Below are 19,854 nucleotides of genomic sequence, written 5' to 3' on the forward strand. Positions count from 1 at the left end.
TCACACACTGGGGGAAAGTCATCCCAGATAGAGAGGGGAACACCAAGTAATATGTGATTGGAGATCCTGCGCGGGATGGGAGATGCGTACTGAAAGTAGACTAGAGACTGAACAGGATGACCACTCAATACCCTTATTTGGAACCACAACACCCAAAAAGAAAGAGAGATATCAAATTGGAATGCCCTGCTACAGAGGCGAAGTGGGGTGGGGGGGATGGGACTGGGGGGTGGGAGGGATACTGGGTTCATGGGTCGTGGAGAATGGACACTGGTGGAGGGATGGGCTCTTAAACATTGCATGAGGGAAAAATAAGCACGAAAATGTGTGGATCTGTAACTGTACCCTCACTGTGACTCACTGATTAAAAAAATAAATTAATTAAAAAAATAGCCGCCATACTCCCAGTCTGACTCCACCATCTCAGGATGCACTTCACCAAGTTATTATTTGCTGAAAATTTGGGTATGAGGGTTTTGTGACTGAAATCACTGGGCTACCTCCCCCCACTTCCAAATACATATGGGAGCACTGGCAGTCACCCCCATAAATTAACTCCAGCGCCACCCTGTAAACACTATTACTGGCCTTGCTTCAGAGACCCATAAATAAATCTTGAAATAGATCAAAAGCCAGAGACACAGCAGAGAGTTCCGGAAAGACACCACAGAGCTAGAGATCTCTTCATGCCCCATACCAAGCCAATTTCACCAGGGCACCCCAGATGGAGCAGGTGCAGTCTCCCCGACTACTCCAGATGAAATCCTGGTGACCAAGAGCTCCCACAAGCAAACCCCAGATATACATGTTCCAGGACTAAATCTCATTGCTGCATGGTGGCAGAGGCACTGGGCTGTCCCTCCCTAGCTCCCCGCCCACTCATAGGCCTGGCTGTCATGCCCACAATGTGCCTCGGGGTACCTCCTTAGCGCACCAACAGCCCTGGTCCAGAGACGCCCAGCTGAATCCCAAAATTGATTAGTGCCCTATAGAAACATCTCTGGAAACCAACAATTTACTATCTAGGATTCCAGAAGTGCTCGGCCATGACACCCAAGATATTAAAAATGACTGGACAATAAATGATATAGCATCTGTCCCTGACAGGCAGGCTTGAATGGTGGTGGAAAATTGGAACAAAATATAATGTCCAAAAGTACAGAGAGAGTATTGGGGAAATTGCCTGCCATGGAGGCAGGGTGAGGACTGGGATGGGGGGTATACTGGGGACAATGGTAGCGGAAAGTGTGCACTGGTGGAGGGATGGGTTTTTGATCATTGTACGCCTGAATCTTGAACATGAAAGCTTTGTAACTCTATATCCTGGTGATTAATTTTTTTTTAAAAAAAGACTGACCCAACAACAACAAAAATGGGCAGAGGACAATGTCCAAAAGGGTGGGAGAAGAGAGGGGCTGGAGCAATAGCACAGTGGGTAGGGCATTTGCCTTGAACGCGGCCGACCCGGGTTAGATTCCCAGCATCCCATATGGTGCCCTGAGCACGGCCAGGACTAATTATTGAGTTCAGAGCCAGAATAACACCTGTGCATCGCCAGGTGTGACCCAAAAATCAAAATACAAAACAAAAATAGGGTGGGAGATAGATAGATAGATAGATAGATAGATAGATAGATAGATAGATAGATAGATAGATGGAGTGAGAAGTGCATGCAATAGAGGAAGGCTGGGGATGGGATGGATATGGGTGATGGGAGATAAACTGGCGTCACTGGTGCTGGGAAATGTACCCTGTTGATGGGATGGGTGTTGGAACACTGTATGACTGAAACCTAATCATGAACAGCTTTTTAAGTGTCTATCTCACAGTGATTTAATAAAAAAAAATGAGCACAAGAATTATACACTTCTCCAAAAGTTCTAAATAGAAGAGAGAGAAAGGAGAGAGAGAGAAAGAGAGAAAGTGCTTGCCATAGAGACATGGAGGCAGGCAGTGGAGTGGTGCAGGAGAGAAACTGGGAACATTGGTGGTTGGAAACGTACACTGGTGAAGGACAGGTGTTGAAACATTATATGACTGAAACCCAATTATGAACAACTTTGTAAGTGTGTATCTCACTGTGATTCAATAAAAATTTAAGAAAATGAAAAAAAATTAAGCAATAAATCATCACCTCACATCTGTGAGAATAGCTATTATCAAAAAGTTAAGAAACACATAGTGTGAGTGAGGATGTGAAGAAAAGGAAGTCCACATACAGTGTTAGTAGGACTGTAAATTGGTGTGGCTACTATGGAAAATAGCATGCAGATTTCCTAAAGTCCATTAATAAATAGAACTAATATATGATTCAGCTATTCTACTTCTGTTCTATTCTTTTTACTCTAGAAGTGCAAAACCACTAAAAAATCTATTATTTATGTTTACTGTAGTAAATCTATCATTTTGGTACTATCCAAACATGGAAATCATGTAACTGTCCAAAGTGGATAATATGACATATATGCAATTAAATATTATTCAGCCAAAAGAAAATATCCTAGTGCTGGAGCTATAGTACAGTGGGCAGAGTGCTTGCTTTGCATATGGTTGACCTGAGTTTGATCTCTGACATCCCATATGGTCCCCCAATCCCACCAGAAGTGATCCCTGAGTGCAAAGCCAGGAGTAATCTCTGAGCACTGCTTGGTGTGGCTCAAAAACCAAAAAAAAAAAATCAAACAAAAAATAATGTTGCCACTTATGGCAATATGGATGAACTGATGGACCTTGAGGGCATTATGCTAATGAAGTAAGTCAGAGAGAAAGACAAATCTTTTATTTTATATTCACTTGTATCACTTGTCACTTGTCATCCCGTTGATCTTCGATTTGCTCGAGCGGGTGCCAGTAACGTCTCCATTTGTCCCTGTCGTGTGTTAGTGTAGCCCAGTGATATCTGCTCACTCCAGGAACAGGAAGAGCCTCACACCATTCATTCAGAGTTTTGACAAAGAAGTCTGATCGGTGGTCTTTTGACGTCCCATGGAATCCAGTCAGTAACAGCTCTAGTCCAGCAGTCCTCTCTGAATCGCATTATGTGTCTGGCCCATCTGATTTTTGACGTCTTGGAAAACGAGACAACGCCCTTGATTATTTTTATTTTTTTTTATTTTTTAAAATTTTATTTTTTTAAATTTCTTAGTATAATTTTTTATTTTTTTAAAGAAATATTTTATTGAACCACCGTGAAAAAAAGAAAAAAAAATACAAAGCTTTCAGGTTTAAGTCACAGTCAAATACTGATTAAACCACCATCCCTTCACCAGTGCACCCGTTCCACCACCAAGAACCCCAATACACCCCCCTCCCACCCCACACCCCATCTAAGTAGCTAATGATATTCCCATTATTCTCTCTATATATTGAGTACATTCCATATTTCCTTACAGAACTCACTATTATTGATTGGAAATTTTCCCCAACAATCAGGCCTGCTGAATAGGCATCATCTAATAATTTCTTTTCATTGTTGAGAGTGAAGACTTTGAGTCCGCGCGGCCGCTATTGCGGCTGCACGGTTTGGGGTTTCTAATATCTTAGCTCAGTTCACAGTCAAAATGGATGGCTGCAAGAATCCACTCTGGTGCCAAAATGGGTTAGGAGACCTCAGGATCACAGTCAATAGGCGCGGAGGGTCTGCTTCTCGTGCCGCGGCTCCCGGTTCATCTCTGGGCGGAAGGCGCGCCGGGAACGCCCCCCCTCCCAGGACCACCTACAGGCTACGTCACTAAAGAAAGTCCTACCTCCTGGTTGAGGGGTCTTAGAGGGTGGCTCTTACCACGTGGCTGCTACCGCTGCCGCCATTTTCGCTCAGAAAAATGGGGTGGAGAGGGAAAAAAGTCCCTCCCCGGGCTGCACGAGGTTGTAGCTCAGTTCACATTTAAAATGCATGGCTGCAAGAATCCGCTCTGGTGCCAAAATGGGTTAGGAGACCTTAGGATCACAGTCAATAGGCGCGGAGGGTCTGCTTCTCGTGCCACGGCTCCCGGTTCATCTCTGGGCCAATTTTTAAAATTTTATTAAATCACCATGAGATAGTTTACAAGCTTTCATGTTTGGGTTACAATCTCACAATGATCAAACACCCATCCCTCCACCAGTGCACATTCCCCACCACCAATATCCCGGGTACACCCCCCCTTTCCCACCCTCCCCCTGCCTCCATGGCAGACAATATTCCCCATACTCTCTCTCTCTACTTTTGGGCATTATAGCTTGCAACACAGACACTGAGAGGTCATCATGTTTGGTCCATTATCTACTTTTGGCATGCATCTCCCATCCCAACTGGTTCCTCCAGCCATCATTTTCTTAGTGATCCCTTCTCTATTCCATCTGCCTTCTCCCCTCTGCTCATGAAGCAGTCTTTCAGCTATGGGGCAATCCCCCTGGCCTTTGTATCTACCGTCCTTGGGTGTCAGCCTCATGTGATGCTCCCCTACACTCCACAAATGAGTGCAGTTCCTCTATGTCTGTACCTCTCTTTCTGACTCATTTCACTTAGCATGACACTCTCTATGTTTATCCATTTGTAAGCAAATTTCATGACTTCATCTCTCCTAACAGTTGCATAGTATTCCACTCTGTCAATGTACCAAAGTTTCTTTAACCAGTCATTTGTTTTAGGGAACTCGGGTTATTTCCATATTTTGGCTATTGTGAACAGGGCTGCAATAAATATATAGGTACAGATGTCATTTCTAATGTGCTCTTTTGCATCCTCAGGATATATTCCCAGAAGTGGTATTGCAGGGTCATATGGAAGCTCAATTTCTAGTTTTTGAAGGACTGTCCATATTGTTTTCCAGAAAGGCTGGACCAGTTGGCATTCCCACCAACAGTGAAGGAGTTTCCCTTTTTCCTCACATCCAACAGCGTCCTTTATTCTTGACCGTTGATGGAGGTCAGAACTCCAGATTCTTTTTCTCACTTGATTGAAATGTGATACTCCTAGCATAGCTCTTTTGATTCCTCTTTGGGGTACCCGAATAGTGTTCTCATCCTGTTTGCATAGGGCCCAGATCTATGAGGTATATGTTAGTTCAGGAAGAATGGTGAATTCAAAAAGATGTGCCCAGAACTGGAGGATCTTCATCCTCTTGAACACTTTTTCGATGCTCTTGAAGGCGTTCCATGTTGCTCTCTTCCTTCTGCGCAGTTCTGGAGTCAAGTCGTTCCTCATGTTGAGTTCTCAACCCAGGTACACATAGCTGCTGCATTCGGAGATGTTCAGTCCATTGAGAGCAAATGGAACGTCAGGGCCTAGTTCGTTTTTCATGAACATCATTTTGCTGAGATTCAGCTGCAGTCCGACCTTTCCACACTCGTAGTCGAAGTTGGCCAGCATTTGTGCAGGTTGGCTAATGTTTGGTGTTATCAAAACAATGTCATCAGTGAAGCGGAGGTGGTGTAGTTGCTGACCGTCTATCTTCACTCCAATTCCTTCCCATTCCAGTCATCGCATTATGTTCTTGAAGGTGGCACTGAAGAGTTTCGGTGAAATTCCGAACCTGCCAAACCCCTCTCTTTATGTCAATGATTGCTTCCTTGTAGAATGATAAGATCCTGGTGGTGAATCCGTAATACAGCTCGCAGAGGATCTTGTTTTACTGAGTTTGAACTCCCTGTTTGGTTAGGGCTTCAATGACCACTTCAGTCTCAACTGAATCGAAGGCCTTCTTTAAATCAATGAATGTTAGACAGAGTGGCATCTTGAACACTCGCGAAACTTCAATGAGCCTGGTCACTGTGTATATATGGTCAATGGTACTGAATCCTTTTAGGGAACCCGGCTTGCTCGCATGGTTGTCCTTCGTCTAGTGTTCTGCCTATTCTATTCAGGATGACTCGAGTGAACAACTTGTAGATGATGGACAACAGACAAATTGAGCGATAGTTGCCGATGTCGTGTATGTCTCCCATCTTGTAGAACAGAATGTCCTCCTGGTTTTCCCTTGGAATGGAACCTTGTATATGAACATTTAGCGTGTGAAGAGCCGAGCCAGTGTATTGATGAGTACTGACGGCAGATTTTTCATGTGTTCAAAATTTGAAAAATTTGAAAAATAAAGAATTCATGGAATCAGAGTATACTGGTGTTTGCCAGAGACTGGGGGCTGGTATAAGGGATGATGATGCTTTGACGTAATGAACTTCTTGTTAAAGATGAAAAAGTTCTAATGATCTAGTGTAGATTTTAAAATACCATATAATGTGCTTGAAAGTTACTAAGAGAACCTTACTTAAGTGTTTTCAGAGCATGCACATAGAAAAGTTACTATGTGACATGATTTGTTAAGTAACCTCACTGTGATAATAATCTCAGTACCTAAGCTGATACCAAATCATCACACTGCAAATTTTAAATTTATGATATTTTTGTTTTTTTCCTTTTGAAGAAAACTTTGCGTTTTTATAAAAATTGAATCTCCATGAATTAAAAAAGTTACAAAGATATTTATATTCAGTTTCAGGTGCATATTGTCCAACACCAATCCCTTCACCAGTGCCCATTATCTGCCATCAATGGCCCCAGATTCCCATCCAACCCCTCAGCTTGCCTCTGTGGTAGTCTTTTGCAATTATTTAAATTACTGGCTTTCAATAAATTTTCTTTGATTTACTTGTGTATGTGAAACCATCCTTGCATACCTGGGATGAATCCCACTTAGACATGGTGTAAGATTATTTGATGAGATTAGATTTGCTAGTACTTTGTTAGAGGATTTTTGCATCTGTGTACATCAGGAATATTGGTCTGTAATTTTACTTTTTTGTGCAGTCTCTGTCTGCTTTTGGTGTCAGGGTAATGTTTGCTTCATAGAAACTGCATGGGAGTGTTTCTTTTTTCGTTGATTTCCTGAAAAAGCCTGAAAAAGAATTGGCAATAGGTCCTCTTTAAAGGTTTGGAGGAACCCCCTAGTGAATCCATCTGGGCCTGGGCTTTTGTTTCTGGAAAGACTCATTTATTTATTTATTTATTTATTTATTTATTTATTTATTTTAATTAGCGAATCTCTGTGAGGTACAGTTACAGGCTTACAGACTTTTATGCTTGCGTTTCAGTCATAAAATTATCAAGTGCCCATTCCTGTTTTTGGAAAGACTTTTGACTGCAGTTTCAATTTCCTCGATAATGATAGGTCTGTTCAGGTATTCCAGATCACCTTTCTTCAGCCTTGGGATGTTATGACAAGTATCAATCAATTTCTTTAAAAAATTTTATTTTTATTTATTTATTTTTAATAAAGCTACTTATGATGATTTGCTACATTAAATTTTCCAACATCAATTCCACTACAATTGCACCTTCCCACCACCATTATTTCCAATTTCTCCAACTACCCCTCAAGCCTGCAACTATAGCAGACCCTGAATAATTTACTTCATATTACTTATAGATAATTAGCTAAAATGATCCGAAAATGTTTCCTTAGAAGAGAGTATGCAAAGATTGTTGTATCTCTCCATGCTTCCCTTAAGCCCTTGTATAAGAGATTATAAAACGTTATTACAGGTTAAGCCCTGTGTGTTTACATTTTGTTAATTAAGATTGGTTGCCTTCTACTTTACATCCCATCCAATGTGGTGTGCTACTCCTGATTTATCAGTGATGGATAGTTGGAGATGTAGCATGGTTGCAAATGTGGCTACACACTCCAGGAATTAAACAATTTTGAGTGGGGTGATAGTGCAGAAGTTAAATTTTTAATTGGATGGTGAAATTGGGTGCCCATGATGACTCAGCATGGCACGGGTTTCCAGAAACATTTCTGAAACTTGTTGATCTCTTTTGAGATTTATATATGAGTCTCTGGTTCATGGCCAGTTAATGAACTTATTCAGTGCAAGAGGCAGTTCATGGGTGTGACTTCCAGGCTTCCATAAGAACAGGCCTTCCTCTCCCTCTGGGACGCTTGTGATCCTTATGTTGTTAGTCTTTTTTTTTCTTTTTGGGTCACACCTGGCGATGCACAGGGGTTACTCCTGGCTCTGCACTCAGGAATTACTCCTGGCGGTGCTCAGGGGACCATATGGGATGCTGGGATTCGAACCCGGGTCGGCCGCGTGCAAGGCAAACGCCCTACCCGCTGTGCTATCGCTCCAGCCCTTATGTTGTTAGTCTTGAATTCACTGGAGTTCTCTTGTTTGCTGTTCATTTATTTTGAGTCTTTTTCATGTCTTCTGCTGTTTCTTGGAGGTTTTCTGCATTCATCTTGGAGTTTACAGATTTTGTCCTCTGATAGTACTCTGTTGCTGAGGCTTTCCAGTGATTTTCTCATTTCACCTACCAAATTTTGTAGTTTGGTCATTTCTGCTTTTAGTTTTCAAATTTCTTCTCTCATATCCTCTTGGGCTTTACCGTCCCATTGTTTCTTGAACTCCCTAAACATATTTAACATTTCCTTTATAACATCCTTCTCAGAGAGGTCATATGACTGGTCATTATTCGTTGAATCTTCAGGGCTACCATCCTTGGTGACATACTGTGGGGGGGTTCTTTTCTTAAAATAAATTTATTGAATCACCGTGAGAACAGTTATAAAGCTTTCGAGTTTAAGTATCAGTCATACAATGATGAAACACCTATCCATTCACCAATGCACACTTTCCACCACCAAAACCCCTGGTATACCCAAAATCCCACTGCCTCCCCCTACCTATGTGGCAGATACTTTCCATATTACTCTCTCTCTACTTTGATTACATTCAATATTTCAACACCTGTTCCACCATTATTATTTGGAATTTTCCCCCAACTCTCAGACCTGCTGGAAAGGCAACATTAGATAATTTGTTTTCTATTGCTGATTATGAATAACATATGATGTCTTGGAATTCTGAAATTTTAATAATTAAGTTTGGAGAGATTTATGCTAAAAGCTGCTCAGTTCCGAAATTCATTTGTGTGCCTCTGGGATCATTTATGCTAAAAGCTGCTCAGTTCCGAAATTCATTTGTGTGCCTCTGGGATCATGACGGTTAAAGGAGCTTAAGCAGCATCCAGAGGGGCCGACTATAGGTGACGTATAGATGGGTCTTGTCGGGGTGGGGGAGAAGAAGGAGCAGCTCCATCCCTATCCCGTGAGGCCCCGCGTGTCTCGTCACTGCTGGCACATATCTTACTGTCCAATGGGCTCTGGAAGATGGCTGCCACCAGGCCACCAGGGGGAATAGGCAGAGGGACAACACCTTTTCCCACCTGCGGTGGCCCGGTGCCCATAGCCTAGTGCAAAGTCTGGATGCATTTCTGCCAAAAGCCGCTAGGTTCCAAGATTCGTTTGTGTGTCTCTGTGGTGGGTTCTGTGTTGATTTTCCATTGTGCATTTTGCACCCTGAGAGCAAGTTTTGTGTGTTGTGTGGATAGGTGTCCTAGAGTTAGAGTGTTAGTATACTCTCTGTTAGATATGGTGAAGTGAAGAAATGCATTGCTGCATGCTTCGGAGGCTTCAGACTGACCTAAGGGCAAAATGACACAGTTCTGAGTACACCTTCCTAGATGTGAATTTATGTATGGGACAGGGGATGACACATTCCAGAATTCTTTTTTTTAATTTTATTTTATTAGTGAATCACTGTGAGACAAAGTTACAGACTTACAGGTTTTCATGCTTACATTTCAGTCATACAATGATTGAATGCCCATCCCTCCACCAGTGCCCATTTTCCACCACCAATGGTCCCAGCATCCCTACCACCACCCCCACCCTGTCCCCTTCACCCCACCCTACCTCAGTGGCAGGGCATTCCCATTTTCTCACTCTCTCTTTTTGGGTGTTGGGGTTTGATACAAAGGTATTAAGTAGACATTTTTTTCGGTCTATAGTCTAGTTTCAGCCTGTATCTCCCATCCCTAGTGGGCCCACCTAGCACCCTTTGCTTGGTGATCCCTTCTCTATCAGAGCTGCTGCTTAACCTAGCATGTGAGGTCAGCTTCCAAGTGGTGGAGTACTCTTCTTGATACTTATCTCTACTATTATTGGCTGTTAAGTCTCCCATTCTGACTTTATATTCCACAAATCAGTGCAATCTTTCTATGTCTGTCCCTCACTTGCTGACTCATTTCACTTAACATGATACTTTCCATGTTGATCCACCTATATGCAAATTTCATGACTTCATCTTTTCAATAGCTGCATAATATTCCATTGTGTAGATGTACCAAAGTTTCTTTAGCCAGTCATCTGTTCTCGGGCAATCAGTTTGTTTCCAAACTATCGTGACCAGTGCTGCAATGAACATATAGGTGCAGATGTCACTTTTACTATACTTTTTTGCATCTACGGGATATATTCCCAGATGTGGTATGATCACATAGGGTCAAATAGGAGCTCAATTTCTAATTTTTTGAGAAGCGTGTCCATACTGCTTTCTAAAAGGGCTGAACCAGTCGGCATTCCCACCAGCAGTGAAGGAGAGTCCTTTTCTCTCCACATCCTTGCCAACACTGGTCACTTTTGTTCTTTTGGATGTGGGCCAGTCTCTGTGGTGTGAGATGGTATTTCATTGTTGTTTTGATCTGCATCTCCCTGATGATTAGTGATGAGGAGCATTTTTTCATGTGTCTTTTAGCCATTCGGATTTCTTCCTTGAGAAATTTTCTGTTCATTTCATCGCCCCATTTTCTGATGGGGTTGGATGTTTTCTTCTTGTGGAGTTTAACCAGTGCCTTGTAAATCCTTGATATCAACCCCTTATCCGATGGGTATTGGGTGAATATCCTTTCTCATTCTGTAGACTGTCTTTGTATTCTGGTTGCTGCATCTTTTGAGGTACAGAAGCTTCTCAGTTTAAGATAGTCCTATTTGTTTATCTCTGTTTCCACTTGCCTGGTCAGTGGCGAGTCATCTTTGAAGATACCTGTAGCTTCAATGTCGTGGAGAGTTTTGCCGACCGTGTCTTCGATGTATCTTATGGATTATGGTCTAATGTTGAGGTCTTTAATCCATTTTGATCTGATTTTTGTGCATGGTGTTAGGTATAAGTCTGAGTCCAGTGTTTCCAGCACCATTTGTTAAAGAGGTTTTCTTTGTTCCACTTTGCATTTCTTGCTCCCTTATCAAAGATTAGATGATCATATATTTGAGGTTTTGTGTAAGGGTATTCTACCCTATTCCATTGGTCTAATGCTCTGCCTTTGTTCCAGTTCCATGCAGTTTTAATTACAACCGCTTTGTAGTAGAGCTTGAGGTTGGGGAAGGTGATGCCTCCCATCTTATTTTTCCCCAAAATTGCTTTAGCTATTCGTGGGGGGTTGTTGTTCCATATGAATTTAAGGAGTGTTTGGTCCACTTCCTTGAAGAATGTCATGGGTATCCTTATAGGGATCACATTGAATATGTATAATGCTTTGGGAAGTATTGCCATTTTGACAATGCTAATTCTCCCAATCCATGAACAGGGGATGTGCTTCCACGTCCTCATGTCCTCTTTTATTTCATGAAGTAACGTTTTGTAATTTTCTTTGTACAGGTCCTTCACCTCCTTAGTTAAGTTGATTCCAAGGTACTTGATTTTCTGAGGCATGAATGTGAACGGGGTTGCTTTTTTCATGTCACTTTCTTCTCTCTCTTTATTTGCATATAGGAAAGCCATGGACTTTGGAGTATTGATTTTATAGCCTGCGACTTTACTATACCAGTCTATTGTTTCAAGGAGTTTCTTGGTAGAGTCTTTAGGATTCTCTAAATATAATATCATATCATCTGCGAATAGTGAGAGTTTGATTTCTTCCTTTCCTATCTGGATACCCTTAATGTCTTTTTCTTGCCTAATCGCTACTGCAAGTACCTTCAGTACTATATTGAAGAGAAGTGGTGACAGTGGACATCCTTGCCTTGCCCCTGATCTTAGAGGGAAGGCCCTTAGTTTTACCCCATTGAGGATAATGCTTGCTATAGGCTTGTGGTAGATAGCTTTGACTATATTGAGGAAGTTCCCGTCTATGCCCTTTTTGGTGAGCGTTTTCATCATGAACGGGTGCTGGATTTTGTCAAATGCTTTCTCTGCATCTATTGATTTGATCATATGGTTTTTATCTTTTCTTTTGGTGATATGGTGGATTATATTGATTGACTCTTCCGAATGTTAAACCATCCTTGCATCCCCGGGATGAATCCCACTTGGTCCTGTTGTATGATCTTCTTGATGAGTTGCTGGATTCTATTCACTAATATTTTGTTGAGGATCTTTGCATCCGTGTTCATCAGAGATATAGGTCTGTAGTTTTCTTTTTTTGTGGTGTCTCTGTTTGGTTATGGTATTAGGGTGTTATGTGCTTCATAGAAACTGTCTGGGAGTGTTTCTGTTTCCTCGATTTCCTGGAAGAGCTGAGAAGAATTGACAATAGGTCCTCTTTAAATGTTTGGAAGAATTCACTAGTGAATCCATCTGGACCTGGACTTTTGTTTCTGGGGAGACTTTTTTTTTTTTTTTTTTTTTTTTTTTTTTTTTTTATTTTTTTCTTCTTGCTTTAATGCTTCTATAAAATTACATTTAATTACCCAAGAATATGTGAATATGTTCTTTAAATTGAACATTACAAATGAATTCAACATCTCCCAAACCATGTTCTCTTCCTCTTCACTATTATCAATTTGATCTGCGTATTTTAAGCAAATACTGTATGTTTAAATTCCAATTGATTTAGGGTGTGTGGATGTGGTTTTTATTTTATTTTTATTTTTAAAAAAAATATTTATTTTTTTAATTAGTGAGTCACAGTGAGGGTACAGTTAAAGATTCACACATTTTCATGCTTGTTTTTCCCTCATGCAATGTTTAAGAGCCCATCCCTCCACCAATGTCCATTCTCCACCACCCATGAACCGAGTATCCCTCCCACCCCACCCCACCCCACCCCGCCTCTGTAGCAGGGCATTCCAATTTGATATCTCTCTTTCCTTTTGGGGTGTTGTGGTTCCAAATAGGGGTATTGAGTGGTCATTCTGTTCAGTCTCTAGTCTACTTTCAACACGCATCTCCCTTCCCACACAGGATCTCCAATCACATATTACTTGGTGTTCCCCTCTCTATCTGGGATGACTTTCCCCCAGCATGTGAGGACAGCTTCCAAGCTATGGAGCCAACCTCTTGGTATTATATACTACTATTCTTGGGTATTAGTCTCCTACTCTGTTGTTCTATATTCCACAGATGAGTGCAATCTTTCTTTTTTTTTTTTTTTTTTTTTTTTTTTTTTTAATTTTTTTTTTTTTTTATAGTTTATTTTTAATTAGTGAGTCAACGTGAGGGTACAGTTACAGATTTATACATTTTTGTGCTCATGTTTCTCCCTTACAAAGTTTGATAACCCATCCCTTCACCAGTGCCCATTCTCCACCACCAGTAAACCCAACATCCCACCCCCCCTTCCCAGTCCCGTCTCCCCCCACCCCACACTGCCACTATGGCAGGGTATTCCCTTTTGTTCTCTCTCTCTGATTAGGTGTTGTGGTTTGCAATAAAGGTGTTGAGTGGCCATTGCGTTCAGTCTCTAGTCTATATTTGGCCCGCATCATCTTTCCCCCACCTGACCAACAACCACATTTTACTTGCTGTTCCCTTCACTGAGTTGCCCAGGATGAGAGAACAGCCTCCAAGCCATGGTGACAACCTCCTGGTACTTATTTCTACTATTCTTGGGTGTTCGTCTTATAGTCTATTATTCTATATACCACAGATGAGTGCAATCTTTCTATGTCTGTCTCTCTCTTTCTGACTCATTTCACTTAGCATGATACTTTCCATGTAGATCCACTTATATGCAAACGTCATGACCTCATTTTGTCTAACAGCTGCATAGTATTCCATTGTATATATGTACCAGAGTTTCTTCAACCAGTCATCTGTTCTAGGGCACTCGGGTTTTTTCCAGATTCTGCCTATTGTAAACAGTGCTGCGGTGAACATATAAGTGCATATGTCACTTCGACTATACTTTTTGGCTTTTCTGGGATATATTCCCAGCAGTGGTATTGCTGGGTCAAATGGGAGCTCAACCTCAAGTTTTTTGAGAATTGTCCATACTGTTTTCCAAAAGGGCTGAACTAGCCGGCATTCCCACCAGCAGTGTAGAAGGGTCCCTTTCTCCCCACATCCTCTCCAACAGCGGTTGCTTTTGTTCTTTTGGATGTGTGCTAGCCTCTGTGGTGTGAGGTGGTATCTCAAAGTTGTTTTGATCTGCATCTCTCTGATGATTAGTGATGTAGAGCACTTTTTCATGTGTCTTTTGGCCATTCGTATCTCTTCCTTGGTAAAGTTTCTGTTCATTTCTTCGCCCCATTTTTTGATGGGGTTGGATGTTTTCTTCTTGTAGAGTTCAACCAGTGCTTTATATACCCTTGATATCAACCCCTTATCTGATGTGTATTGTGTAAATATCCTTTCCCATTCTGTAGATAGTCTTTGTATTCTGGTCGCTGTTTCTTTTGCTGTGCAGAAGCTTTTTAGTTTAATGTAGTCCCATTTGTTGATCTCTGTTTTTACTAGATTGCTTAGTTCCGTGTCATCTTTGAAGATACCTTTATCTTCAATATCCTGGAGGGTTTTGCCTACCTTGTCTTCAATGTACCTTATGGTTTGTGGTCTGATGTTGAGGTCTTTAATCCATTTTGATCTGACTTTTGTGCATGGTGACAGATCGAGTTCTAAGCCCATTTTTTTGCATGTGGTTGTCCAGTTGTGCCAGCACCATTTGTTAAAGAGACTTTCCTTGCTCCACTTCACATCTCTTGCACCTTTATCAAAGATTAGATGATCATACCTTTGAGGTTGTGTGTGGGGATATTCCACCCTGTTCCATTGGTCTGCAGTTCTGCTTTTGTTCCAGTACCATGCTGTTTTAATTGTTACCGCTTTGTAGTAGAGTTTAAGGTTGGGAAGGGTGATGCCTTCTGGGGAGACTTTTGATTACAGTTTCAATTTCCTTGATAGTAATGGGTCTACTCAGGAATTCCAAATCATCTTGGTTCAGCCTTGGGAGGCTATAAGAATCAGGAATTTATCCATTTATTCTAGATTCTCTTGTTTCATGGTTTACAGACTTTCGAAGTAGTCTCTGATGATCTTTCGAATTTCTTTGGTTTCTGTTGTGATGTCCCCCCTTTCATTTCTGATTCAGTTTATTAGAGTTCTCTCTCTCTTTCTTTGTGAGTCTTGCTAGTGGTTTATCAATCCTATTTATTTTCTCAAAGTACCAGCTCTTAGATTCATTGATCTTTCAAATTGTTTTTTTTGGTTTCCATATCATTGATTTCTGCTCTAAGTTTTATTATTTCTTTCATTCTGCCTGGTTTGGACTCCTTAACCTCCCCAAATTCTTCTCCCTTAACAGAATTCTTCCAGAAGCCTAGCTTGGCTGACTGGTGCACTTCAAGAGTACATAATCTCTGGGCGGCTAGGAAGAACCCCAGCAGCTCTCTCTCTTGCCGTCTGGGTTTGGTAGTCTTGGGAAGATCCCCAGGAGGAGCGGCCCATGCTATGGGGTGGACGGAGGAGGAAATGAGGGCCAAGCCGGTTGAATGATCAGTTGCTGTTTATTCCAATCTTCCCACATGCCTGTTCCAGTCTCACTAAGCTCTCCATTCTAGTCTTACACTGCCCTCATTCCTGTCTCCTCCTGTCTCTCCCACTCATCTCTCTGTGCTCCATCTCACAGCCTGGGCTCTCTGTCTCCAAGTGCCTGCTCCTCATTCTTCTTTTACATTCTTCTCCCTCTGTCCCCCTTGCTAGTCTCTCCAAGCTCCATCTTGCTGCCCTGCACTCTCTCTCATATCTCTCCAACTCTCTTGTCTCTCTCCAAGTCCCCAGCACTGGGGGTAACAAAATCAACATAAGAAAGCCCTTTCTGACTGCCCAACAGGCTCAAAGGCTGATACACCACCTAGGGGTGTTCCTCTTCTCCTTTGTCCAATAACTTAACATCTTAATTAACATCTTAATTCTACTTCTTAAAATTAGTTATTTTGTGTGGACACAATAAGAGATAAATTGAGCTTGTAAGGTGACTCTCCTGGGAACATCTTGCCACAGACTCAGACTACAGTTCTCAGGCCAAATTAATCTTTCTAAGCTCTAGCAGGATCCATATCTAGTTATTACTATTTGGATCATGACAGAATTTTTCTATGACCATGCTCTTAACTTATAGTTAAGTACTATGGCGCTGTGACCAGGCCCATTTTGATGCCAGGGTAGCACTATAGAACACAGCTTGCCCTGGGTCCATCCAGTCCCTCATTGGGACCCGGCTTTTGGGGTGCTAGGAAGTAAGGGCAACGGAGGCTTAAGTCGAGATAAGAGATGTCCAGGAGATAAATATCGTTCAGAGTCAATTAACTCTTAATTTACAAAAGCATAGAGTTAACTGTCTTCTTGTGTCCATACAAAAAGTATATTGCTCTAAATTAACTATGCAAAGGACCTAAGAAGAAAAAAAGATATTTACAAGTTAACAGAGCACAAAGAAAAAGGTTACAAATAAACACAGAAGACTGTGATGGGAGTAACCCAGTAAACCTAAGCTCCTTGTGGCAAGGCAGAAAGGACAACAGAATGTTATCCTATATAGGAGCTCCTGAATGACTTGGGGGCAAAAAGGCACAGTTGAGTGCAAATTCCTAGCTGTGTATTTCAATTTATGCAATTTATATCTCGAACTCATTCACCAACATGGTTTGGCTTGAGCCTCAGGCAATCACAAGCTAATGTCCGAGCTCACAAAGCTGTGCAGAGAAGCGATAAAGGAAGACCTCAAAGAGAGAAGAGCGGCAGTGTTGGCCGTTGCAGCAGAGGCTGGGAAAAGTATTTGCAATGCCTGCGTGTCCTTCACCAACTATAAGATCCAAGATGATGGCCTCCAACGTCCTGATGGATCTATCACATCTCCCAGAAGGGCAACGGAAAAGGTTATACACGACTTCTACTCAGATCCCTTCAACAGTCATGTCCAACTGCCCACATATCAAATACCAAAGGATGGATATGTCTTTCCTAACGTCTTCCCTTCCGAAATCCAACACACCATTTTTTCAGTAAAGACGCGTACAGTATCTGGTCCAGACAAGGTCAGACCCAAACACCTGAAGAATCTGTCGCCAGTACTCTTCAATACACTGGCTTGGCTCTTCACACACTACCTATCTGAATGCAAGGTTCTGTCCCAATGGAAAACCAGCAGGACCATCCTGTCCTACATGAAGGGAGACATCCACATCATCGGCAACTATCACCTGATCTGTCCGTTGTCTGTTGTCTACAAGTTCTTTGCTCGAGTCATCCTGAATAGAATAGGCAGAACACTAGACAAAGGACAACCATGCGGGCAAGCCGGATTCCCAAAAGGATTCAGTATCATCGACCATATCTACACAGTGACCAAACTCATTGAATTTTGCGAGAGTTCAAGATGCCTCTCTGCCTAGTGTTCATCAGTTTAAAGAAGGCCTTCGATTCTGTTGAGACTGAAGTGGTCACTGAAGCCCTAGCCAAACAGGGCGTTCACACTCAGTATATCAAGATCCTCCGTGAGCTGTATTACAGATTCACCACCAGGATCTCACCATTCTACAAAGAAGTGATCATTGATGTAAAGAGAGGGGTTTGGCAGGGCGACACCATTTCACCGAAACTCTTCAGTGCCACCCTCAAGAACATCATGCGACGACTGGAATGGGAAGGAATGGGAGTGAAGATAGATGGTCGACAACTACACCACCTCTGCTTTGCTGATGACATCGTTCTCATAATGCCAAACATTAACCAACCTGCACAAATGCTGACCGACTTCAACCGCGAGTGTGAAATGTCAGACTGCAGCTGAATCTCAGCAAAATGATGTTCATGAAAAATGAACTAGGCCCTGACGTTCCATTTGCTCTCAATGGAATGGACATCTCCGAATGCAGCAACTATGTGTACCTGGGTTGAGAACTCAACATGAGGAATGACTTGGTTCCAGAACTTCGCAGGAGGAAGAGAGCAGCGTGGAACGCCTTCAAGAGCATCGAAGAAGTGGTAAAGAGCATGTAGAAGCTCTGCCTCTGGGCACATCTTTTCCATGCCACCGTTCTTCCTGCACTAACATACTCCTCAGAGACCTGGGCACTACACACACAGGATGAGAACGCTATTCAGGTATCCCAAAGAGGAATCCAAAGAGTCTTGCTAGAAGTATCACGTTTCACTCAAGTGAGAGAAGAAATCTGGTGTTCCGACCTCCGTCGAAGGTCAATAATCAAGGACGCTGTCTCATTTTCCAAGACATCAAAAATCAAATGAGTCGGACATGTAATGCAATTCAGAGAGGACTGCTGGACTGGAGCTGTTACCAACTGGATTCCACATGAGGTCAAAAGACTGCGTGGCTGCCCATTAATGAGATTGTCAGATTTCTTCGTAAAAATCCTGAATGAACTGTTTGAGGCTCTTCGTGTTTCTGGAGCGGACAGGTATCATTGGGCTATACTAGCATGTGACAGGGACAAATGGAGATGCTACTGGTGCCAGCTCGAGCAATTCAAAGATCATCAGGATGACAAGTGATACAAATGATCAGTGTTTGCATATTACATTCCTATGGATAGGATCCTGTCTCTGTCACTGTCACTTTCATCCTGTTGATCATCGATTTGCTCGAGTGGGCACCAGTAACGTCTCCAGTGTGAGACTTCTTGTTACTGTTTATGGCACATTGAATACGCCACGGGTAGCTTGCCAGGCTCTGCTGTGCGGGACTGATACTCTCGGTAGCTTGCTGGGCTCTCCGAGAGGGGCGGAGGAATCGGTCCCGGGTCGGCCGTGTGCAAGGTAAATGCCCTATCGCTCCAGACCGGAAAGGATCCTAATCATACTTTTTTAAAGGAAACTTAAATTGATATATCAGATGTGTCCACAAAGACTTCTCCCAGAAACAAGAAGATGACTACAACAAGTTGACAAAATATACCATGGATCAGTGATTAAAACAACGTGATGTTGGCAGAGAAACTCAAACAGAAGAGTATAGTGAAGGAAGAATCGTGTCCTTACCTCATATTGTTACCAGATCTCCGAGATAAATTCGAAATAGAGGAGATTTCTAAATTTGAAAACTGAAACATTTAGATATTTAAAAGCAAATAGTTGTTAAAGTTTAGATCTCATGATTTTAAGGTCGTCGATTCTGGTTTGGAAACTTATCTCTAACATTTCTTAACACCACTGGTGTACCTAAATCCACTTGGCCCATAGTTCCTGTTGCTTCACATCTGTCTCTTCTGCTTATCTCCATTCTATTTCTTTCTCCTCCCTTTACTCTGGGGTCAAGGTTGATCCACGCATTCCACCTTTAAACCATGACATTAGACTCATCCAGTTATCCTAAGTACCACATATAAGGGATATCGTCCTGTATTTATCCTTCTTCTGGCTTACTTCATTGAACACGTATCTTCAATTTGAGACTAGGAGTGGGATCAGTGCTGGAACATTGTATGTCTAAAACTCAACTATGAATAAGTTTTTAAGTCATGGAGTTTTCATAAAATATTTTTTAAAAGAAAGTAAAGAGTCATAAACAGAGGTTCTAAGGAGGTCTTTGTACTTTTACTGCAATTTTGAAGCTACAGCAAAAGAAAATGTTACCAAAATATCAAATACTTTTCTATAAAGGTAAATAAAAATAAGGTAAAATTTATAAATGAGACAAAAATAACTACAAAGTATCTGTAGAAAAAGTAGAAGACTACTATGAAAAATCTGTAAAACAGTCTTAAGGAAATTGAACGAAACTTAAATGGAGAAATATTCTCGCAGAAGGGCAGATTTAATTGTGAACAAATACATATTTGCCAAAGATTAACAAAAAAATCC

This window comes from Sorex araneus, chromosome X, assembly GCF_027595985.1.
Source record: "Sorex araneus isolate mSorAra2 chromosome X, mSorAra2.pri, whole genome shotgun sequence".
Taxonomy (NCBI): Eukaryota; Metazoa; Chordata; class Mammalia; order Eulipotyphla; family Soricidae; genus Sorex; species Sorex araneus.